Raw genomic sequence first — 26,073 nt, 5'->3', positions numbered from 1 at the left:
TTATTCTCCATTGCTATTCTATTATCTCTGGATCAAAGTTTACACATATGGGTCATTTCTGATGTGGGTCTTTTGTCATTGTCAAACAACCATTTTCCCCTGCGTTGTGAATAAAGATGATAGTATCAATCTATAGAGCACCTTACCCTGACAAAACCTTTCCTCTGGACTCCTTTTTCTACTTCAAAAATAGACAAAAATAATAAACTGAACTCCAGTACTGGTTCCATAATCCTCAGGTGTGCAACTGTTGCTAATATGAAGTAGCACCCATTGAACTGAATGGGACCCACAAAAGAACTACATATATGTAAATAAGAGGTTGAACAACTGTCCCTTGAGCGGACCATTAACCCCTTCTTGCCCTGACCCAGAATGGAATACTTCATGACTCAATCACATGCCCAAACTACGAGTATAAAGAATCGAATGTACTAATTATTGATAATTCCAATATATAATTCAATAAACATCCAACCTATATTACATTGTTTAATGTTCACAGTGTTCTTATTTAGTTGTGGTAGCATCTACAACGTGTCAAGCTCTTTTCAGAGATTCCAGAAGAGATGGTTCCTATCTGTAGGAGTTCACAGTTAAGGAAGGACAAACAGACGAGTAGACAGCTGTCAGGGAAGGGGAACAAGAGACATTTTCAATACTAACCAACAAAATTCACTTTAGGCAGCATGGCAGAAGTGAGACAGCATGGTTTTCAAAAGGAACTTAAAAGGTGACAGGATATGCCCAATGCATTTGAGTTCTAGCAGTGACATACAAAGAAACAGAGTTGATTGTTCAAAATATCATATAAACAGCCTGGTCATCTCACTTTAAGAAATCAATATCCACCAGGAGACTTAGTAATAAAAGTATTTCTGTAGCAAGCACAATAAAACCACTCTGAGTGCAGCATGCCCAGTCCCAAATTCCCAGGGGGAAAAGAAATTCAAGTTACAATGGGCTAAGAAGGTTATCAAATCCAATGGATGAAAAGTAAGGCAAAGAATTCTGAAGCTGAGAATTCATGGAGAACACACTGCCAGTAGCTGTCTTCATTTTAAAATGAGGGCATCCGGCTTGAGCCCTCTGTGGACCTCAATTGCAGCAATATTTACAGGGAGAGAGACTGTTTCTCAGGTAACTATGATCCAAAGCCCAGTGAAGTAATTAGATGGACTCTCATTGATTTCAGTGGGCTTTGGCTGAGGCCTTAGGTTCCCAGCCACTTAGGGATGTATAGTAAAACCCATTATTACATTTAATATATTTTGGTATATTATTATTAGTAATAACTAATGTCAAGCTCTTTTCAGAAATTCCAGAAGAGATGGTTCCTATCCATAGGAGTTCACAGTTAAGGAAGGACAGACAAGTAGATAGTGGTCAGGGATGGGGAAAAAGAGACATTTTCTGTACTAATCAACAAAATTCACTTTAAAAATTCACAAGCAATTTAAAAAAGTAATCACGATAAAAAAATTATCGCGATTAATTGCACTGAAACAATAATAGAATACCATTTATTTAAATATTTTTGGATGTTTTCTACATTTTCAAATATATTGATTTCAATTACAATACAGAATACAAAGTGTACAGTGCTCACTTTATATTTAGTTTTGATTACAAATATTTGCACTGTAAAAAACAAATAAATAGTATTTTTCAATTCACCTACTACAAGTACTGTAATGCAATCTCTTCATCATGAAAGTTGAACTTACAAATATAGAATTAAGTAAAAAAAACCAACTGCATTAAAAATAAAACAATGTAAAACTTTAGAGCCTACATGTCCACTCAGTCCTACTTCAGCCAGTCACTCCGACAAACAAGTTTGGTTACAATTTGCAGGAGATAATACTGTCCGCTTCTTACTTACAATGTCACCTGAAAGTGAGAACAGGTGTTTGCATGGCACTGGTGTAGCCAGCTGTTGCAAGATGTTTAAGTGAAAGATGCACTAAAGATTCTTATGTCCCTTTATGCTTTAGCCACCATTCCAGGCACATGGGTCCATGCTGATGATGGGTTCTGCTCGATAACATTCCAAAACAGAGTGGATCGATGCATGTTCATTTTCATCATCTGAGTCTGATACCACCAGCAGAAAGATTTTGGACAACATGATGCCTAATCCAAGAAGTTTCCATTCTAAGCACCTGATCTTGCATTCACTCACTACCAGGTATTATGATTTCTTCCAGCTGTGAGTAGTAAGAACTATGGAAAGTCAGTTCTATTCACAATGGGTAGACAGCAGTATGTGTTTGTAGGATTGGGCTTTAAATTTAACAGATTTGTAATAAACCAGATGATGGTCTAACTAACCTCAAAGCAGCACAGATCAGCTTGTTTTCCCAATCTCCTCTGTGCTTGTTTTCCCAATCTCCTCTGTGATTCTTCAGTGTTGACAGCCTTCAAAAATGAAGTTCTGAACTCTTCAAAGAGAGGGAGTTATTTTTGCTGAAACACCTATGCAGCCAGACCTGGCAGGACCTATTAGCTCTGACCTGGCAGGAAAAAGGGGCAGAGACAGTTGGGTACTACAGGGAAAACCCTAAGAGCAACCGAGCATAGGCAGAGGGTTATGTTTGTTTTGTTGTTATTTAAGTTAAAAGTAAAGCCAAACCTTAAAAGGGGAAAGCTTCAGCCAGATCCATTTTGTGTAAACTATGTTAGAAGTGGGGTGAGAATAGTACCTGCTTACATAGCCACCCAGAGAAAAATAGCAGTGTGCATAACCACAGCTTTTAAAAAGTTAACATAATGCACCAAGACTTTTAATGTAAGAGTCTGCAGGAGACTTGAATTAAATAAGAAGTTATTTGAACAGCCAAAGTTAATATTAACTTTAAGATATAAATTATCTGAAGAGAGGAGAGGGAAGAAGGACCAGTAAGCAATTGAAGAGATCAGTATATTAATAAGCATATTAATGCTGTGTAATTATGATAAACAAGCTAGAGTGGACAAAATAATTATCAAGATGGGCACAGGCTGGAACTGATAATTCACCTCCACAATTCTGGAGGACCTACTCCAATTTCATTAAAATGCTTCAGCTCAGAAACTGAAGACAATTTGAGGCTGAACCAAATATCCTTCCCAATCAGAGAAAATTATGCAGGGAAGGAAAAAAAATCATGTAAATAATATCTTTGTTCTAATTCTGCTCTCAGTTATATAGGTGCAACTCTCATTGACTTTAATAGGTATTGTGCTGATGTAACTGAAAGCGGAATTTTGTTTGCAGCAGATAGCACCATTGCAAAAAAGAGGGGGAGGGGACATGGTTTCTGTAAATTGTTATTTTAACTGTTGAGCTCTGAGCAGAAATCAGATCTCTGGCCTCGTGCTTGCAAAGCTATTTAGGAGTAAATACAGGCAATGTATAAATATACAGGTAGATATTTGGTAATATGTAGATGTTTAACAATTTTTTGCTTGAACAAAACATGATGTATGAATTTCCTTTTTGATTGATTTTCATTCTGCTGTTTTCAACTGTAAAACAAGCCTTGGAAAATGATATTCCTATCTTTTTTTTAGTACCTTCTGAAGCTCTGAAAGGTGAATGCTGTGGTAAATTACACTAGCTTCTCAATCTTGGCTCAGTCTTGTGGAAGTCTCAGAGGGCACATTCCTTTTTAAAGAGCAACTGCATTCAAGACTACTTTTTCCATTTTGAATATTAAGAAAATCTCTCTTCTAATTCCGCCTCCATTCCACAGTATTGCTTTAACTTTAAAAGATATGCTCTCTTTCCAAGGAAATTATTTTGGGGAAGTTATATGGCCTGTGTTATACAGGGCTATATGGGTCAGATTATATGATCACACTGGTCCCTTATGGCTTTATAAACTACAGTAACTCCTCACTTAATGCTATAGTTATGTCCCTGAAAAATGTGACTTTAAGTGAAACAATGTTAAGTGAATCTAATTTCCCCATAAGAATTAATGTAAATAGGTGGGGTTAGGTTCCAGGGCAGCTTCCCCTACTCTGAAAGCACCTGGGGTGCGGGGCTCAACCCTCAGCCCGCCCACTCCACCCAAGCCCCCACCCTTGACCAGCCTCTTCTCCCCCCCCCACCTTCTCCCCCTTTACTTTGCACACTGCATCCTGGCTCCTCCCCACTCCTTCCTCTCCCTTTTAAACACTGCAAGCCAGCTGACTGCCACATTCGGCAGACATGGGATGGAAGGGGGAGGAACTCCGAGTCCTCACTCCTCCCCCCTCCCTCCAAAATGCTGCAAGCCAGCTGATTACCATCAGCAGGAGGGAGGGGGAATGTGTGCTGAGTCCTCACTCCTCCCCCCTCCCTCCTGCCCGTGGCAATTAGCTGGCTTGTGGCTTTTAGGTGGCAGGAGGGATGGGGGAGGACCGAGGACTTGGTGCAGGTTCCCCCACCTTCCCCCCTCTGCCTCCTGCCCAGGCCAATCAGCTGACTTACAGCCTTTGGGAGGCAGGGGAGGGAGGGGGAGCCTGCACACCGAGTCCTCGCTCCTCCCCCCTTCCTCCTGCTTCCAAAATGCTGCAAGCCAGCTGATTGCCGGGGGCAGGAGGTGGGGAGAGGAGGAGGAAGGCGCTGATCTGCAGGGTCTGCTGGCAGGCGGGAGGCTCTGGGAGAAAGCAGGCTGCCAAATAACATAAGAGTGGAGCATTGCACAACTTTAAATGAGTATGTTCCCTATTTGATCAGCAACATAACAATGAAACAATGTTAAGCAGGACGACTTTAAGTGAGCAGTTACTGTATAACCTGCTGGAGCTTGGGCATCCTACCAAGTTGGTGCAGCAGGATGGCATCTGGTGTTTGCAGTGGACGTTTGGAGTAGTGATGAGTGCAGATCCAGGAATCAAGCAGCAGGCTGAGAGTGAAGTTGGAATTGTTGTCAAGGAGCCAAGTGACAGGCCAGAACTGGGGTCAGATTAGGACATCAATCTGAAAGGTAAACTGAAGTCAGCGTTGAGAAACCAAGTCAAAGGCTGGGAGCCAGGCTCTAGTAAGGACTGGAAGCAGGAGCAGGGTAAATGCAGCTGCAGGCTGTGCAGCCTCTGCAAGGCTCAAGTAGCAGGCTGCAGGTTCCCTTCCTAGTTAGGAGGCATGAGAGTTTGGAGAAGGCTCACAGGGCCTAGCTGAGTTTGCTGAGTTGCCTGGCGACCAGACTGGATGTCAGTTGTGCTTCTGACAATGAGACTTAAAGAAAAATGTTCTAATTTTTGTTTATTGTTTTGCAAAAATTATACCTCACACATATGCCGTGTTTATAATCAATACTTCCAATATATTCTTATAATAAAATTGACCCCGTATAGTTCCTAAATAAAAGATATTGTGTAAAATCTGTTTTTAACATAGGATGAGCACATTTTTCTAGGGTCATAGCCTTGTAGCTTCTTTTCTGCTTTTCAGTGAAGTGGATTATTTTCAATACAGTGGGCACTACTGGAATATGCTATTAGGGCCTATGTGGTTTCTGGGATTCTGCAACTGTCGGATTTTTCTTGGTCAGTTGAATTGATTTCCTCACTGTAGAAAATCTTGTACTGCTAAGAACAGAGTGAAATACTATTTCTCAGATGGCATTGTCTACATGGTAGGGGAATGAAGGTCTTGCAGTTTTTAAAGTGCACTAATGTTACACATTAAATGGTCTGTGTAGACCCTGCTAGTGCACACTAAAGGTTCCTTACTATGTTTTATGGTAGCACTGTTGCAAACAGTACTACATTAAAGTGCTCCAGCAGGGCCTACACAGACCAATTAATGGGCGTAATGTTAGTGCATGTTAGATATCACACCCCTGCAGAGTGCATTACCTCACAAAGTAGAAAACCCCTAAATAATCTTCACTTTGATTTATTCCCCCTTACTGACATGTTGGGAAATTCTTCAGTAATTTACAACCTCATTAAAACGTCAACAGTGTTACATAAGGTATATAACTCAGGGCAGAACTTGGCCATATGACTTCACAGAAGTTCTTTCTCTCTGTCTTTCAGAGATTATTTCACTTTGTCTATTGTATGAAAACCAAATAATGAGAAATACTTGGAAGCTTCATCCTGCCATAATGTTCTTACTGGCTGATTTACATGAAGGAAATTGAACAGAGAAACACATCCTGAAACCCTTTCTCATGTGACTAAATCTTATTCCTATTAATATAACAATTGAAATTTTTGAAAAATGGAAATTTTCCTTTGAAATGTTTGCAAAAAACATTTTCTAACCAGCTCTATCCATTAGCATCAGTGGAACTACTGTGACTTATAACTACATACAAAAATAAGAACTGAAGAATGGAATATGTTGTTAGTGATTATGTTATTCTGTTGGATAACAACAGAACTGAACAACAATGAAGAATGTTTGAGTAACTTTTAGAGTTGGATGAAGATTCTAAAATAATTTTCCAGAAGACAGGATGACATAAATAGATCCTGGGAATCACCAAACTGGACTCTGTATTTTGGTCAAATTGTCGTTCAAAATAGTCCCTGATTTTTAAAACTGAAATAAAAAAGATGCAGAGTTTGCTTTGTTTTTAAACAAGGAGCCCTTACACAACTGACTTCCATTGCTTATAAGCGTTTTGTAACCAGTCAATTCAAGGAGAGAACAATGATCAGATTTAGTTGGTAACCTTTTGCTACTCTTATGTCAACTAGAGTACTGAATGAGTAGTATTGCTATGAAGAGTCTGTTTCTGAACTTTGAAACACATACCATTCAGGGTGTTATGACATTGTTATTTAGAAGCTGGTGAATATTTGCAGTATAAATTGAAGTTCTCATTCAGTGAACACTTTCTGGTTATGATTTTGGTTCAGCCACGGTTATATAGTGCATAGCTCTTTTGCTGCTGATTCCTTTGATTTTTTTTAAAAGATTGCTTTAATATTAGTTTGTGTTCTTCACTGACTACAACATTTATTATAATTTCAAAGAAGTGTATTCTTCTGTCATTTTACCTAATGTATTCTAAACAATTACTATCTAGACACTTCAATTTCCTAACCAGAACACACATAATCCCCCCTGCTCCTCCCAACCCCCCCACCTTTCTCTCTCAATAATGACATTTAAAAAACGGAAGATTCAAAGCAGAGAGTCACTGTATCTGTCTGTCATCTGAGTTTCAGATACTGTAAGTGTGTACAGAACTGGATCAGTACAAAAGGTGAAAGGCTAACATTGGCCATTACAATGGAAGCTTAACTACACTGAGGTTACTGCTCTCCATAATATCTAAAACAGCAAGATTATGCCTGTCTGGAGTTTACATCTGGCAAAACTAATATAGCTAAATTTAATTGAGTTTACCTTCAGTAAGATTGTTATCTGTAAACATAATTTACATGTTAGGGGCAAAGGGATGAGGGAAGAATATATAACTTCTTGGGTTCTTTTTTCACTGACCCTACTTTCCTCAAGTCACAGCATCCCATTACTAATTTTCAGACATGGATTGATTTTATTGTTAACCATTGTAGATTTGTATTGCAAAGTGTCTGGAATAATTGTTATCTTTTTATTTTTTACATAATTAAATAAAGTATAAAAGACTACTGACTTTTAATAATGCAGTAAATGTTCTCAGTGATAGAGAAAAGCTAGGCATCATTTCCCACTGAAATAAACTTCTTTAGCCCTGGAGCCTAAATGAATTTCGGCAGTGATGATTAATAGGAGCACTCAAGAAAAGCATTGCTCAAATCTGTTTTTCTCATGAATTCTCTTCTAAACTGTCATTTTAAATCTTTGAAGACGAGTCTTGTGAATCTGCCTTTGCTGTTAAAAAGGATACAATGGACCATAACAATTGCCTGAGTTTTCTATAGGCATCACATAACAGGGTCATCAACCTGGATGTGATGCAAATTACAGAGCACTTGTGGAAGTGCTCCTTTACCTTCAGATTTCTGGGATATTTTTGGTCCTTCTCTGTGAAGAAAATTTAAGGGCAGATCCACCAATGAGCATAGAGCTTATTACCCCAAATAGTCCCACTGGCTTCAATGGGGTTACTCAGAGTAATAAATACTATGCTCAATTTTAAACTTTTCTTGATTAAGTCACTTACCTTGCACTGGATTTATCCAAAATTGTACCAGTTATGTACAGACACAGAACCAGGAGCTGTTGCCATTAAACTCTACTTGACAGCTAAGGTAAAATGTGTCAATGTCCTAGTAGTGAGGCTGAATGGCCTCCCTCTGACCAGGAGGGGAAGGGAGCATTAGATGCCTACTTTGGAGGGTGGAGCCTAGATCACTCCGTCTCCCTTGCCGGAAGTACCGGGGTGGGACTGGAAATATAAAAGGCTGGCCCGGTAGCTCAGTTGAGGGACAGCCTACAACAGAGAAGGTTGCTCGGCCTGTTCTCCAGAGGCCCCGAGAGGAACCTGCACCTGGCTGTTCCTGATCCCCAGACGTGGACGATGACTGGCCCAGAGTATCTGCTGCTATTTACCCCGAAGAGCCAGAAGAGGCCTGGAGGCTGCAGGTACCAAACTCTGGGGAGGCAGGAAGTAGCCCAAGGACAGCCACAGAGCAGCCGGCTGCAGAGCCCGGCGTGGCTCAGTCAGTGCGTTACGGCTGGATCCCTGCTGACACAGGGGCAGCCAATCCTGCCCCTGCCACGGCCCTGGGCTCGGACACAGTGGAGTAGGGTGGGACAGCGGACCCCATACCCGGTGCAAGGAGGCTCTAGCCCAGAATAGGGACTTCTTCACCACTCACCTTAGAGGCTGATTGCTGGCTGCCTAAGCTCCACTCAGGCTAAAGCCAGCCCCTGAAAGACTGTTTGCTTGCTGGCTGCGAGGTCCGCCCAGACCAAGCCAGCCCTGATAGACTGTAGGTGAGGGCTGACTACCTGAAGTGACTCTGTTCAGGTTAAAGCCTGGTATTAACTATTTGCCTGTCTTACAGACTCTGGTCCTGACCCCATAGGACTAGCCTGAGTGGCCTCCCTCCAACCGGGAGGGAGCATTACACACATCCTATGTGTCAATTCACATTTAGTCTCAATCTCGGGTAGCTGAATGCCACTTGTCCCTCTAAGAAGTTGTGTACAAAGGGCAGGGACTTAATCAATGTGAGCTTATGACCCGCACTTACTGGGAATTCCTCGTTCATGGGGAATAATTGAAATCCCTGATCGCCATCACGAATGGGGTTCAACGAGTTACCTGCACCTGTCGGCGTAGGGTAGACACACCAGCCAGTCAATGTAGAGCGCGTGCAGCCCCGGACATCTAAGGGCATCACAGACTTGTTATTGTTCAATCTTGGGTGGCTGAATGCCACTTGTCCCTCTAAGAAGTTGTGCACAAAGGGCAAGGACTGTTATTCAGCAAAATACTTAAGCATGTGCTTGAGACCTGTTAAAGTTAAGCATGTGCTTAGGTGGTGTGCTTAACAGGGATGGAATTAATCAGATGCTTAATAGTTTAGCAGAACTGAGGCCAGACCCCAATTCAAGTGAGCTCAAAGCTAGGGCTGAATTGGCCCCAGACCTTTAGAGTGCATTGCATTATCCCAAGGTATTTAAGATCCATTATATGCCTTTGTAAAAGGAAGTTTCATCTCTTACACTGCAGAATTCATCTTGTTTCTTTTTTGTGCTGAGCCCACTATTTGCCCACCTAAGAGATTATCTTTCATATGCCACTCAAAGAAATAGTAACCTTTTAAAAAAACACAATGGCCAATTTACTAGCAGCCAATTTACTGTGGAAAAGTTTGAACAGCTCATAGTTGTTCCGTAATAATAATTTTGTCCAAGTAGGTGCATGGATTTTTGGATATGGCATTTAGCTTAAAGTTATATGACTAAACTGAGCCCTAGTTTTAGCAGGTGTAAACCCCACTGAGTTCAATAGATTTGAGTCCAGTTTCACCAGAGCTGAATTTGGCACACTACGATGACATTCATGGAAGGAAAATAATGAGTAAAGCATCAAGAATAAATTTAGATGTACAGGAAGCCTTTGAAATGACTGTGAAGGAGAATAGATTGAATAAAAGTAATGAATTAACCAACACCACTTTATTCCCTGTATATTTATATACTCTGACCTGAACTTGACAGTTCAGTATCATTTAATTTTGCATTATCCAATAATTCAAGGATGCATAGAGATAATATGCATAAAATCAGGAGATGCCTAAGCTTTGATATTCATGAGTCAACTGGGTATTTGTCAGCCTCTTAACGGTAATTTTATCTGGCCTCATAAAGGAAGTGTCTAAAACAGATTTGGTAGCTGCAGTTGTAGTTTCCCCTTAATTCCACTGTAGTGTTTTGTAGCATTTATGATAAGAACAAATGTTACAAACATAAGTTTTAGGCCCAGTTTGGCACTGAAATCAGCAGAATAACACTGCTCTGACTGAGAGCAGAATTTGGACCATTAGCTGAACATATTTGTAACAACTAGCTTAAAATTTTACATTAACCACAACCCATATAGGCCTTCTTGACCTCATACTGCACTAAAAAAGGCTTCATGCTATAATAAAAAGGCTTGATGGCCATAATTACGATCAAGTCATTGTTGCCTTATCACTTATGTGACTTGATACTTAAAATTCCTTCTTCTGACTGTGATATATTCTTCTAATTCTAATTGTGCACATTACTCCTGTCTTTCAAAGTATAGTCTCTGTCTGTGGCTCTAACTAGGTACATTATCTTAATGGGAAATGAGAGTGTGCCACACCTCACAGAAGGTGCTGAGCATCTTGCAGGAGTGGGTCCCTAATGAACTAGCATGTGCAACAGGACTTGCTCTGACTCTCTGAATGCAATTGTTGACCAAGTCCCTAAAATAAGCATTGTTCAGAACCTTTGACCTTAATGGGTGACTTGTGTTCTTCTCACATCTCAGCCACTTTAAGCCTTGGACTAGCAGGAGAAACAAGTGGAACATCACCAGAGTGGGGGAACAGGTGAGTGACAGGAATGAGAAGTATTTTGTTCAGAAGGCAGGTGGATTGGCTTTCCTCTGATTAATTTAGCAAGTAGAACAAAAAAATCCCAAAGACACATTTTTTTTATTTCTGTGTCCAAAAATGAAACATAAACAACTGCAGATCTTTGTCACCTAACAGGAAAACTGATCTAAAACGGTTCATAGATGTTTTTCCCAAGATACTGTTTCCCAAGACACCATGTCTCTCTTTATCATCCTGTCCTGAGTTTGAGTAGATTGCAAATCCCCTGGGTACAAAATCAGCCAGCAAAAAATGTTGGGGCAATTGGAATTTATCTACTTGGACTCAGGTTTAATTTTCACCAGGTGTGAAAACCATAAGCATTCACGTCAAAAGGTAATGATTTTGCTCCTATTCAAATTGATGGAAAAAAGACCAGTGACTTTAGTGGTGCAAAATTGAGCTTGTTGCCTTTTTGCAAGATGGGCAAAAAGTCCAAATGAACACATTTCTTTTACATGCAATTTTTTTTACACCACTCTTAGATATAGGGCCAACTTCACTGCTGATGTAAATGAGTGTTGCTCCACTAACTTGTGTGGGGTTTTACCCACTTTCCTTGGCAGTGAATTTGGCCCATTGTTTCAGCAGTGTGTTCTGCATTACTTATGGTCCTTGAGTTCAGTCTGAATATGGAGATGTTTCTTCAGTTGCTAGTTCTTCTTGCATCCTAAGACGTTCATATGGGCAGAACCCTTCTGTGAGTTTCCCGTGGGTTGGTGTAGCTCCACACTTTACTCAACACAGTGATATACCTGAAAGACATAATTGTGTGCTCATTTATCATATAACATTTTATCATGTAATGTAAGTTTAAGGTTATTTTATATACTTCCTGACACTACGCTTCTTTAATATCTTCAGTTACCCTTATGGGAGTTTTCACTGATTAAAAAAAGACAAATGTACTTTTTGAGTTTTCAAATCTGATGCTTTTTTTACCATAAAAGTGAGCTATTATATATTTTCCAAGAAATATAGATTCACTCCAATTTTCAGAGAAAGCTAGACTGTCATTTAATAAACTTGTTATCTGTCTTTATTTAATAGATTGATCATCCACAACATTTCCAAATGCCTTAGATAAATATATAACTTTACTCTGGTTTTATATATATGTAGGGGTACTGAGTTTAAAAAAATTATTTTCATTACTTCAGAACAAGGGCCTGATTTACTACCTCATTCACAGTTTTAAAGTTGGAGGAGGGTGCAGGTTGGAAAGGGAAATTAAATAAGTTATAAAGATTTTACTGCTGCTTATTTTTCCATATCCACACATTGGTTACATATACAAATTAGCAAATCTACTTAACTTCTTTTAAGGAATATATTTGATACAGAAAAAAATAATGACAATAATTAATTCCTTTTATATACATAAAGATATAAAAATCAGGCCCTTTCTTTGAAGTAATGAATAGAAATTATTTAAACTCAGAAGCCCTACTTCAGACTTTAATCTGGAAAACCCTTACTCATATGAATAGTCTTCAGGTATACAGATCTCACTACCGAAATCAGTGGGAATATCTGTGAGTCAAGACTACTGATATAGGAAAGAGTTGGCAGAATAAGTCCCTCAGCTTTTATATTTTTTTCTTTGTCACTTGCAACATTTTTCTTTTCATTCATAGAACTATTGACACTCCCTCTGGTGGTTAACTGGTGGAACAAAAACATTCCTTTTTGCTTAAGTACGGTCATTTTATGGACAAGGTATTATTACTGGGGTTACTTTACGGTTCAGATAGTTAGGAAATGATGCATCAGATGAAAATAAAGGACCTCAGCCTAGTGTAGTCCGGTTTTCTTTATTTTAATTTGATCAGGTTTTCTGATTTAAAACTGAAAAATGAGAGTGGAGAGTGAAAGCTAGACAATACAGCATGTTAAGGTTGTATAATATGTGCTAATGACCTTATATAGGTCATCTAGGTCAATAATTCCAATGAAGAAATATTTAAGGGCCAGAATGTCAATTCCTACCCACGCAAAACTCCCACTAAGTGGATAGAAATGATGAGATATATGTATATGTATTATGGCAGAGACTACTGTAGTTAAGGCTGCATAATAGTTTCCAATATAACTCATTTTCCATTGCTCATAATTTTCTGAAAATGTTATCTTATGCATTAATGTTTGTCATTATTGGTAAATTTTGGGGAAGGTTTGAGGTATACATATAAGCTAAGGATATTTAGGCTTTAGTCAAACACAAGTACGGGATTAACTGGGTGAAATGTAATGGCTTGTGGTATACAGAAGGTCAAACTAGATGATGTAATGTGGCCTTCTGGCCTTAAACTCTATGAATCTATGAAAAAAAAATTGATTATTTTTGAGTATGTGGTCAATGAGGAAAACAATTTTCCTACTATAACATAAAGGTAAAATGCTTATCCCAACAATTTTACAGTCACAATGGTTGGAGGTAGACTGGTGATATATGACATAGAAATAGACCTTCCCTAGACCTAAAGAAGAGCTCTGTGTAGCTCAAAAGCTTGTCTCTTTCACCAACAGAAGTTGGTCCAATAAAAGATATTACTTTACCGCCTCATCTCTCATTCACAAGAGGCACTTTCAAGTGTTCTGGAGCAATTTGGCTTTGATTTGATTAAGTTATGACCATTTGAAAATCACACATTGTACATACACAATGTATTTTGCATGGGTTTTTGTTTTTGCTAAACTAATAAGAACATATAAGCATAGTTAAATTAGTTGTGTAGCGAAAAGTGTTGTCAGATGCCACCAGTGTGGTGCTCTGCTCTGTTCAATGTTGATAACAGTTGGCTGCGTGCATGTGTTCCATCTGTGTGCTGCCCTGCCTCTGCAGCTTGCTGGCACAGCAAACCCCGAGAGAACCTCCAATGACTACAGACTCCAATAAGGTACAAAGGCACCTGGCCAGGTTTATTCTCAAATGAAGCATAGTAATAGTTTCCTGCAGACTCTACAGGACATACTATCAATACGTGTTCCCTGACAATGGACACAGCGCAGTCAGTGGCAGGACTTTCTACTGCCCCCTAGGCAGGACAAAGACACCACCCCAGGGATGTATTCTTATACACAGGTTCAAACAAGTTACACATCACTCCTGACGTATTGAGGTGCAACCCATCTACGAGCAAGGTGCCGCCTCTCACCTTGTACATGTTGGTTCGAACAAAACAACTCTATCCATTATATTACCCTTTTGCCCCTGTCTTTAGGATGGGTCAGCCTGTTCCTTGTTACGTGTGTGGAATGTGCAAGTATTGGAGTGTTCTGATATCTAGTGGCCAGGACCTTTTAGGTATGCATCTTTTTACAGCATCAGCCCTTTCCTTGCCAGCTTCTGTGAGCAGGGCCTGCCTCTGGCTCACATCTTAACTTTGCTTTATGTTAGCAAAGTCTTAGCCACTACTTTAGTTCAGGCCTTAGGCCTCATACTGGGTTTCTGATATAAGGGTTCACGTTTCAGGGCCTCATCTTACTACAAAAAGTATTTAGAAGGTATACATGAGCTTTAGTGGAACATAGGCCTTGTGGTGGTGCTCTGCAGTGAGGGTATTTCTTCCCTAGTCATTGTTGAATTCTGTTTCTGCATCTGTTCTTCATCCAATTTAAAACAAGGATGTCATAAACAGATAGGTAAGGGTTAATGTCTCTTTCACCTGTAAAGGGTTAACAAACAGTGACCTGCAACACCTGACCAGAGGACCAATCAGGAGACAAGATACTTTCAAATCTCGTGTGGAGGGAAGCCTTTGTGTGTGTTTTTGGGTTTGGCTTTGTTCTCTCTGGGTCCTGGACGGGACTAGAGGTGCAACCAGGTTTCTGCCAATCTCCTTACTACAGTCTCTTATCTATTCAGAATAGTAAGTAAGTACAAAGGTGGTCATAGTCTATTAACTTGTTTTTCTTTATTTGCAGATGTGTACTTGCTGGAAGTAGCTTAAATTGTGTTTCTGCTGGAGAAAGCTTCTTTCTATTGTCTATAAGCTAAAAAACCCTGTATATTTATCATCTTGATTACAGAGACAGTTTTTATGTTTTTTCCTTCTTTATTAAAGTTTTCCTCTTTTTTTAGAATCTAATTGATTTTTTGGTTATCTTTTGTAAGACTCCAGGGAAGGGAGTCTGCAGTCACCAGGGAATTGGTGGGAGAAAGGAAAGGGAGGAGGGAAGAAAAACCTGCTCTCTGCGTTTATCTCTGTGTTTCTCTCCGGGAGACAGGGAAGGGAGGGGAGAAGGGTGGAATCCCTTTGTTTAGATTCATGAAGCTGGAATCTGTCTATCTCTCCTAGAGTACCCAGGGCGGGGAGAATCTGGGAGGAGGAAAGGAGGAAGAAGGGAAATGGTTTTTTCCCCTCTGTTGTGAGACTCAAGGAATCTGGGTCTTGGGGGACCCCAGGGAAGGTTTTGGGGGGACCAGAGGGTATCAGGTCCTGGAATTCCTGATTGGTGGCAGCGCTACAGCATCTAAGCTGGTAATTAAGCTTAGAGGACTTTATGCTAGTACCCATATCCTGAACGCTAAGGTCCAGATTTGGAAATTATACTATGACAAAGGAACACAAGGCTTAAATATGTTGCTGATTTAATTAAGAATCTTGGTGTATAAAAGCTATGGCATACTGTTTTATTCCTTCTCTGTCATTTGTAAATCTTGTAATTTTTCACATTCAGATGAACAGGAGAAAAAATAAACAGTGACTCAAAATACAAGGTAAGGTGTTGTGATGACTGTTCTAAGACTATAGTGCATTCATCCCCAAGTGAGCTGTATTCACTCTAAGTAGAACTACTGATCATTTTATCATATGGAGAATTGGCTGTGTGTGTATTTCTCCCTAATCCCATTTGCTCCTCCTAATTTCTTCTGGTCTGGAGAATAAACTCCAAGAGAAAAACCCACATAGAGGGATCATAAAGCTTGCAGAATCCTCTCTTCTTCACTTCTTCTCCAGAGAGAGGTAGCTAAATTCACCAGAGAATGAGGTCATTTGGGAAACTATTCTGCCATGGGCGGTGGTGTTTGTTTCCTGTAACTTTGTATTTGATAACAGGGATTAATTAGTTAGGATCTGAATGGAGTGTCTTTCTCCTTCATTGCTGACTGGCAGTCTCTAGCTATAAGGTGGGTGTGGATCCTCTCCTAGTACCAGGAGAGTTTGCAAGCTAGCACGACAGTGTTTCATGTTGGAATCCTAAAATTATTTGAAGCTGATGACTCAGTGTGGGTCTATTACCTGGAACAGGCTTCACCAGTTACTATTCGTTTAAGGAAACTAAGCCTGATAAAAATATCTAACTGTACTGAGAGCCTTACTAAGAAGAAAACTGACTACTACTAGTAGGTTCTCCTTTGCATGCTCTTGACACAGACAAACTGTTGCAAGCATAAATGGGTATTTTTATATAGTATCCAAAACAAAGGTGTCAAACTCATTCTGAAGACTGGTAGTTTCTACATTATATTATGGTCTGACATCCAGGATATAAATTCAGGACTTCATAGTGCCCTCAATTCACAGTGGATCTTCCACTGATGTCAGTGCACAGAGGTTGAGGGGTGATTGTGGCCTTCCTGTAACTAAACTTATATTTATTCAGTAACTTATTGTCAGATAAATGTCAGTCAATACAAACCTGTCTCCATTATTTCTACCCATTGTTTCTCTTTCTTTTTCATGTGCCTTTCTCTGTTTCTCTCGCTCTTCAAAGGAAACACAGTGGATCTAATTTACCTCGATTTCAGTAAGGCATTTGATATGGTTCCACATGGGGAGTTATTAGTTAAATTGGAAACGTTGGGATTCAGTATGAAAATTGAAAGGTGGATAAGGAACTGGTTAAAGGGGAGACTACAATGGGTCACACTGAAAGGAGTTTACTAGTGGAGTTCCTCAGGGATTGGTTTTGGGACCAATCTTATTTAAACTTTTTATTACTGACCTTGGCACAAAAAGTGGGAATGTGCTAATAAAGTTTGTGGATGACGCAAAGCTGGGAGATATTGCTAACACAGAGAAGGACTGGGATGTCATACAGGAAGATCTGGATGACCTTGTAAACTGGAGTAATAGTAATAGGATGAAATTTAATAATGAAAAGTGCAAGGTCATGCATTTAGGGATTAATAACAAGAATTTTGGTTATAAATTGGGGACACATCAGTTGGAAGTAACAGAGGAGGAGAAGGATCTCGGATTATTGGTTGATCACAGGATGACTATGAGCCACCAATGTGATATGACCATTAAAAAAGCTAATGCGGTCTTGGGATGCATCAGGCGAGGTATTTCCAGTAAAGATAAGGAGGTGTTAGTACCATTATACAAGGCACTGGTGAGACCTCATCTGGAATACTGTGTGCAGTTCTGGTCTCCCATGTTTAAGAAGGATGAATTCAAACTGGAACAGGTTCAGAGAAGGGCTACTAGGATGATCCGGGGAATGGAAAACTTGTCTTAAGAAAGGAGACTCAAAGAATTTGGCATGTTTAGCCTAACCAAAAGAAGGCTGAGGGGAGATATGATTGCTCTTTATAAAAAAGATATCAGAGGGATAAATATCAGGGAGGGAGAGGAATTATTTAAGCTTAGTACCAGTGTGGACACCAGAACAAATGGATATAAACTGGACACTAGGAAGTTTAGACTTGAAATTAGATGAAGGTTTCTAACCATTAGAAGAGTAAAGTTGTGGAACAGCTTTTCAAGGGGAGTAGTGGGGGCAAAAGACATATCTGGCTTTAAGACTAAGCTTGATAAATGTATGGAGGGGATGGTATGATGGGGTAGCCTTATTTTGGCAATTAATTGATCTTTGATTAATAGCAGGTAAATATGTCCAATGGTCCATGTCTGGGATGTTAGATGGGGTGGAATCTGAGTTACTACAGAGAATTCTTTCCTGGTTGCTGGCTGGTGAGTCTTTCCCACATGCTCAGGGTTTAACTGATCGCCATATTTGGGATTGGGAAGGAATTTTCCTCCAGGGCAGATTGGCAGAGGCCCTGGAGGTTTTTCACCTTCCTCTGCAGCGTGGGGCACGGGTCACTTGCTGGAGGATTCTCTGCACCTTGAGGTCTTTAAACCACGATTTGAGGGCTTCAATAACTCAGACATAGGTTAGGGGTTTGTTACAGGAGTGGGTGGGTGAGATTCTATGGCCTGCGTTGTGCAGGAGATCGGACTAGATGATCATAATGGTCCCTTCTGACCTTGAAGTCCATGATTCTGAGTCTTCTCTGTCTTTGTGTATCTTCTCTGTTCTTCCCTTTGCATTTCCTTCACTGCAGTAACTCCCAGTTCCCACCCTTGCACATTTGACTCCCTCTCCCTTTCCTCTTCCACTGGCTAAAATGATAGGCAATGGAATAGTTAATGTTGACACTTCAGTGTCAGTGGGCTTTTGAGCTGACATTCTAATGAGATTAATAGGAGACGGGGGAGTTCACACCTCAGTCATTGTTTCAGGCTGTTTGCAGAGTAAGAGACTTCATGACATTTGTTTACTCTTGGTTCATGCTATAAAGCTTAACTCTGCAGCCATAATGGCTAGAATCTTACTTTTCATTAAATGAAAATTTAAATTCTGCAAGATCTGAAATTTCATGCAGACCACATAAATGCATAATGCAAGTCATATCTAGCCCATAGGCCATATGCTTGATACTCCTGCTCTTTAAATTGACCAGATAAATGCTGTGTAAATGGCTACGCAACACTGAAGAGTATATATATCTAGACAGATAGGTAGTCATATGCCACTGAGGACAAGTTTATGTTGGGTTCTCCCTTTGATGTGCCACCTTAAATCTTAACCCTATCCTATGCCTAAAACTGTCACTCGTCTGAGACTTGCATTGCAAAATGACAACTTCCTTGAATTAGTTTTCAGGAGACAGTTTAGCTCAAACTGAAAACACAGATTCCAATTTCTGTTCACATTTCTGTATAATTCTGAAAGTATAATAAGAAGGTTCTTAACAAAAGTACAGACAGTCATTGTGCAGAGCAGCAGAAACTTTTTATACTACTTAATTTGCCATGTTAACATTTTTCATATTGGAAGCTCTGTATTGGAAGGACCTATTTCTCATTATAAACAAATCTGCAAAATTTCAATTAGAAAAGAACAAAGCTACACTTCTACTGTAGGAACACAATTTGGGCATAGCAAACAATTAAATAGCTGTTTTGTTCTTGCTGTCCTTCAATGTGTGAGGGCACTCTCAGTCTCATGTTGGCCTTCAAAATTGTTTACTTAGCCTTGAGGGTTTGTAAATGAAGATTCCTCATAAGTTCTTTTTTCAACACATTGGCTGCAGTTGTGTTTTGTGTTCCCTGCATTACTCATGCTTATGCATGCAGCTGATTGTACTAAAAAAACTCCACGTACACACTGCATGACAGACTGAGAAGGCAGTTGCACAGCTTTCTTTATTTTTTCAGCACTCAAATAATCCCCATATCATTTTTGGAAACTCTAATTACCTTTCAATTGTACTGATCATTCGTTGCTGAAATCCTGACCTCAAGATTGTCTCCTTAAAAATCCGTGTATGCATATTAATCTGAAAGTCCTAACCGGTCTTGGAGTATGGGGTTGTTTCAAGGGAATAGTTAAGGGTTTTTTATTTAAATGATCAAAGTACGTGATAGCATGTAATTTGTTTGTATCCTCAAAATACTTGTACCCCTCTACCCCAATATAACATGACCCAATATAACACAAATTCAGATGTAACACGATAAAGCAGCACTCCGGGGTATGGGGGGAAGAGGGTCGGCTGTGTGCTCTGATGGATCAAAGCAAGTTCGATATAACGCGGTTAGATTTTTTGGCTCCCGAGGACAGCATTATATTGAGGTAGAGGTGTATTATTGATAAAAAGTAATAACCTTTCTAGCTTTCAGAGCCACATGCTTTCCCAAGTATTAAGAAGGAGAAAATTCTTATTGCCAAATTTTGAACACAATTAAAATGGACCGATAGACTGTCTAACTACAGCAGCCTTTACAGGCAAATGCCAAGCACCACACTATATAATCATTTGAGAAGATAAGGTCAAAATAGAAATTTTGCAGATGTGCAATTTCTACTCCTGATACATAAGTGTAGTCAAAAGTGCACGTGTGGGCTTCGAGAAGAGAGTACAAATTTATATTTCAAGTAAAAAACAAATCAGGTTTGAGATTTCTCTGAGCAGATCATTAAGCAGAGCACGCTTACAGACTTCTTGAGCTCCAGAGGTGGCATTTGCCCTGAACTTTCATAGCTCCATACTAGCTGAAACTGTAGTGTCTGCCCTGGATGTGGGGGGCTGTTGTGGAGTGTGCCAAGCTGGAGCTCCTACTTGCCGCATTTTCAATGCCAACCCCCTCTCCCCACCAGCTGGACAGAAAGCAGCAGTGGCATCCTAGCCTGGAGCTGATTGTGAAGTGAACCAAGCCCTGATCCCAGCCACCCCCAGCCTACTCCCTGCAGTCCCCAGGATGTGGCTGGCCTGGCAACTCCCTGACCCCATCTGGGATCTGGCTGGCTGGTTAACCTCCCATGAGCAGCCACAGTCTCAGTAAGGAGACCAAGGCAGAGGCAGAGATGCTGAAACAATTATGCTCCTCTCCCAAAATGTTCTGAAATGAGTTCCCTGCTGAGTTCATTTTAATTTTTGTATGCTACATTAGTCTGTGTTACATACTTTCTAAACATCCATTCACATCATCACTGGAGCTGAGCGGAAAATGACAATTCTGTTTTGCAGCATCTTTCCAAGTTTTGAAATTGGATTTTGTTCTGCTTTGTAATGAAAACAAAACCTCTCCAATGTTTTAACAAAAACAGAATTGTGTCAAAATGTCTGTTTTCAGATCAAAACCTGAGCTGTTCAACTTAGGGGAGGTGTTGTGCATGGGTAAGGGGACAATGGTAGTTGGGGCACTCACTTGAGGTGTAAAAGCAGCAAAGAATCCTGTGGCACCTTATAGACTAACAGACGTTTTGGAGCATGAGCTTTCGTGGGTAAATACCCACTTCCTCAGATGCATGTAATGGAAATATCCAGGGGCAGGTATATATATGTGTGCTAGCAAGCAAGCTAGAGATAACGAGGTCAGTTCAATCAGGGAGGATGAGGCCCTGTTCTAGCAGTTGAGGTGTGAAAACCAAGAGAGAAGAAACTGGTTCTGTAATTGGCAAGCCATTCACAGTCTTTGTTCAATCCTGAGCTGATGGTGTCAAATTTCCTGATGAAAAATTAGTTGAAACTAATCTGTCTTCAAGAAATATTTTGGCTTTGACAAAACAGCATATTTCAATTATATTTAACTGAAAAATGTTCCAACCAGCGCCAGGAAATGTCCCTCAACAAACCCCTCTGGTGCCCTCTTCTGCCATTCTTTGCAAATATACACAGAGCAACAACTAGCTAACAGCATCCCTCCTTATTCCCAGATGCAAAGTCACAAGCCCCAGTACTCTCAGCTCCATACAGCTCGGGGCAGCCATGATACTGGGTCCAGCTCTAGTTTGTCCTTCTCGGGTGATTCCTGCCTGCCACTGTGCTCTTCCTGGCTCCCGTCCTGGGTGTCCCTGATTGGCCACTCTGTCCCTCCCCAGCTGTCCTCCTTCAGGCAGGTTCTTGGCTGCTTTACTCTGTATTGCAGCCCTTCTGTCTGGGGCTCTAGACACACACCCTGTCCCTCTATCCCAGTGATTCCCAAACTTTAACAGCCCACAAACCCCTTTCACCAAATTGTGAAATCCCGTGAACCCCCTCCTAAAAATGAATATTTCCAGGGATTTAAGTTTAAATTGCCTCACTGTGATAGATGCACTTGCTTTGCTCTGCATAGCTCTTGGAAGTTTGGAACCACTGCCAGCTCCCCCGCTGACAGGGGCAGGACTAGGGCTCCCAGCCCAAACTGCTCGGCCCTGCTTTTCCTGGGGCTCGGGATGCCAGCCCTGCATGGAGCACTGGGATTTGGGCTGCTGGCTCTCCCGCTAATAGGCAGGGCTCTGGCTGCCAAACTCAACTGCCTGGCCCCGCTCTTCCTGGGGCTCAGGCTGTCTGCCTTGCAACCGGGTCCCACCTGCTGCTCCAATGCCTGGGGTCCTCTGACCGCCATAATGTTCTGTGAACCCTCAGGGGTTCAGGAACCCCACTTCGGGAACCACTGCTCTGCCCTCACTCTCTCTCCCCTCCCCACAACAGCACTTCCTCCTTCTGGAACAATCAGCACTTCTGCCCACCCCCAGGAAAAAGATTTAAAGGGACCATGCTCTCTAAACCCCAAGGAGGTTACACCTATAAAATCATCAGCGAGCCTGAACTGGCAGAAGCAGCAGACAACCATATCCAAGAGGCTCAACCGGAGCCTGAAATACCACCTGGTGCACCAGCGGGGAGCGGTTCACCAGCCACGAAAACAACCCCATCACCTACATTGCTTCCCAAAGGACCAAGCCGAAGTCCACAGTCTAAGGAAGAACTGGTGTCTCCAGCCTCCAGGAAACAGTTCCAGACTGAGCAGGAAGCAGATGACAGCCTTCAGAAAGCTTGGGCGGCGGCACGAAGCACCCCACCGCCTCTCAGCTCTTCTAACCGATCCCGGTTTGTTGTAGAACAAGGGCTTTTATATAAGGAGACTCTTTCTGGTGGACACCGGGAACACTGGTATCCACAAAAACAGTTGGTGGTTCCAACTAAATACCGGGGGAAGCTCTTAAGCTTGGCCCATGATCATCCCAGTGGCCATGCTGAGGTGAACAGAACCAAAGACAGGTTGGAGAAGTCCTTCCACTGGGAGGGGATGGGCAAGGATGTTGCCAAGTATGTCCAGTCTTGTGAGGTGTGCCAAAAAGTGGGAAAGCCCCAAGACCAGGTCAAGGCCCCTCTCCAGCCACTCCCCGTAATTGAGGTCCCATTTCAGCGAGTAGCTGTGGACATTCTGGGTCCTTTCCCAAAAAAGACCCCCAGAGGAAAGCAGTACATACTGACTTTCATGGACTTTGCTACCCGATGGCCGGAAGCAGTAGCTCTAGGCAACACCAGGGCTAAAACTGTGTGCCAGGCCCTAACGGACATTTTTGCCAGGGTAGGTTGGCCCTCCGACATCCTTACGGATTCAGGGACAAATTTCCTGGCAGGAACCATGAAAGAACTGTAGGAGACTCATGGGGTGAATCACTTAGTTGCCACCCCGTACCACCATCAAACCAATGGCCTGGTCGAAAGCTTTAATGGAACTTTGGGGGCCATGATATGTAAATTCGTGAATGAACACTCCAATGACTGGGACCTAGTGTTGCAGCAGTTGCTCTTTGCTTACACGGCTGTACCACATCCCAGTTTAGGGTTTTCACCATTTGAGCTTGTGTATGGCCACAAGGTTAAGGGCCATTACAGTTGATGAAGCAGCAATGGGAGGGGTTTACACCGTCTCCAGGAACTAACATTCTGGATTTTTTAAGCAACCTACAAAACACCCTCTGACACTCTTTAGCCCTTGCTAAAGAAAACTTAAAGGATGCTCAAAAAGAGCAAAAGGCCTGGTATGATAGACATACCAGGGAGCGTTCCTTCAAGGTAGGAGACCAGGTTATGGTCTTGAAGGCGCAACAGGCCCATAAGATGGAAGCATCATGGGAAGGGCCATTCACGGTCCAAGAGCGCCTGGGAGCTGTTAACTACCTCATAGCATTTCCCAATTCACCCCCCCTAAGGCCCAGAGTGTACCACGTTAATTCTCTCAAGCCCTTTTATTCTAGAGACTTGCAGGTTTGTCAGTTTACAGCCCAGGGAGGAGATGATGCTGCGTGGCCTGATGGTGTCTACAATGAAGGGAAAAGTAATGGTGGCGTGGAAAAGGTGAACCTCTCCACAACCCTGGAACGTCTGCAGCAGCAACAGATCAAGAAGTTGATGCACTCTCCAGTGAAAGTTTCCCAGAATCAACTGGTTAAAAATTGTCCTTACAATGTAAAAAAATCTTGTAGTTTTACATAATTAGTATAGGTAAAGGTGTATGTGGTTATTGATCTGTTTATTCTAGAGTTCTAGGGAGAAATCACTGCCAGTGTGGTTCCACACTGTCAGCGATTTGGGGGGCGTGTCATAAACAGATAAGTAAGAGTTAATAGAACAAAAGTGCTTCATATCTCTTTTGCCTGGAAAGGGTTAACAAGAACAGTGAGCCTGGCTGTCACCTGACCAGAGGCCCAATCAGAGGACAGGATACTTTCAAATCTGGAGGGAGGGAAGTTTGTGTGTGTGCTGTTAGTTTTTGGTGATTGTTCACTCTGGGGACTCAGAGGGACCAGATGTGCAACCAGGTTTCTCTCCAACCTCCCTGATACAGGTTCTTATAGATTCAAAATAGTAAGCACTACGTAGATAAAGCAAGTTAGGCTTATGTTTGTTTTCTTTATTTGCAAATGTGTATTTGGTTGGAAGGAGTTCAAATGTGTATTTGGCTGAAAGGAGTTCAAATTGGTATTTTGCTGAAAAGATTTTAATTTGTACTTGTATACTTAGGCTGGGAGGGTATTCCCAGTGTCTATAGCTGAAAGACTGTGTACCTATTCCATTTTAAATTTACAAAGATAATTTTTACTGTTTTTTCTTTCTTTAATTAAAAGTTTTTCTTGTTTAAGAACCTGATTGTTTTATTTATTCTGGTGTGAGACCCCCAGAGGACGGGGTCTGGATTCACCAGGGAATTAGTGGAGAGAGAGGAGGGAAGGGGGAGAGAGAGGCTAATTTCTTTCTGTGTTAGGATTACTTTCTCTCTCAGGGAGAGTCTGGGAGGGAGGGAGAAGAAGGGGGGGAAGGTGGATTTTCCTCTCTGTTTTAAGATTCAAGGAGTTTGAATCACAGTGATCTTCCAGGGTAACCCAGGGAGGGAAAGCCTGGGAGAGGCAAAGGTGAAGGAAAGGGTTTACTTTCCTTGTGTTAAGACCCAGAGGGACTGGGTCTTGGGGGTCCCCGGGCAAGGTTTTTTGGGGGAACCGGAGTGTACCAGGCACTGGAATTCCTGGTTGGTGGCAGCACTACAAGTACTAAGCTGTTAAGCAAGCTTAGAGGAATTCATGCTGGCACCCCATCTCTTGGACGCTAAGGTTCAGGGTGGGGAATTATACCATGACACCCTCAAAGAAGTCTAATAGATTGGTGAAGCATGATTTTCCTTTACAGAGGTTGTGTTGACTCTTCCTCAACACATTGTGTTCGTCTATGTATCTAATAAACCTGTTTTTATCATAGTTTCAACCAATCTGCCTGGTACTGAGGTTAGGATTACTGGTCTATAATGGCCAGAATCACCTCTGGAGCTTTTTAAAAAGATCACTGTTATATTAGCTATCCTCCAGTCATCTGGTACAGAGACTGATTTAAGGTTACATACCAGAGTTAATAGTTCTTCAGTTTCAGAAATCTTAGAGAAAGAGAAAGAAGACAAGAGAAGTAACCAACAAGGAAGTCAACGATGGGTTAACATAATTTTTGTTTCACAATAAAAATCAAAATATTAGTTAAATAGAAAAGTCAATACCTTGGCAACCATGAAGAAAATACAGTAACCAGCTATCTATTGAGCTACTTCCAGAACTCATCATTGTGGTAGCTGAATGTTGTCTGAATACGAGAGTAATCATAACTATTGAAATAGACTGTTCCTCAAGCATTGGAATAATCTATATCTGTATTAAAAGTTCATTTCCCCCTGAATGTTAATGTTCTTATGGGATATAGAGAGCCTCTTCCCACCATCACAGGGCTTCACTACTGTTTGAATATGGGACAAAAGAAAATGCTGAGCCTCATCACATTTCTGAAATGTGAGTTTCTCATCTTTCTCATTCAGTCACAAACAAAACTGGAAAAAAATGCTCTGAATTCTAAACTGTCAGCTATTAGACAGAAACTTTAAGGATATGTTAGAAGACCAATGGCCAGAAGTGGATTCTTTGGTTTCTCTAGAAATACCAGCACTTCTTTCTTGCAAAACAGTTTAAGCCCACATTGTTTATATGTTCTGGTAATGGTCATTATTTTAT

The sequence above is a fragment of the Gopherus evgoodei genome, chromosome 2 (assembly GCF_007399415.2).
Source record: "Gopherus evgoodei ecotype Sinaloan lineage chromosome 2, rGopEvg1_v1.p, whole genome shotgun sequence".
Taxonomy (NCBI): Eukaryota; Metazoa; Chordata; order Testudines; family Testudinidae; genus Gopherus; species Gopherus evgoodei.
Note: the sequence above shows the minus strand (reverse complement) of the source record.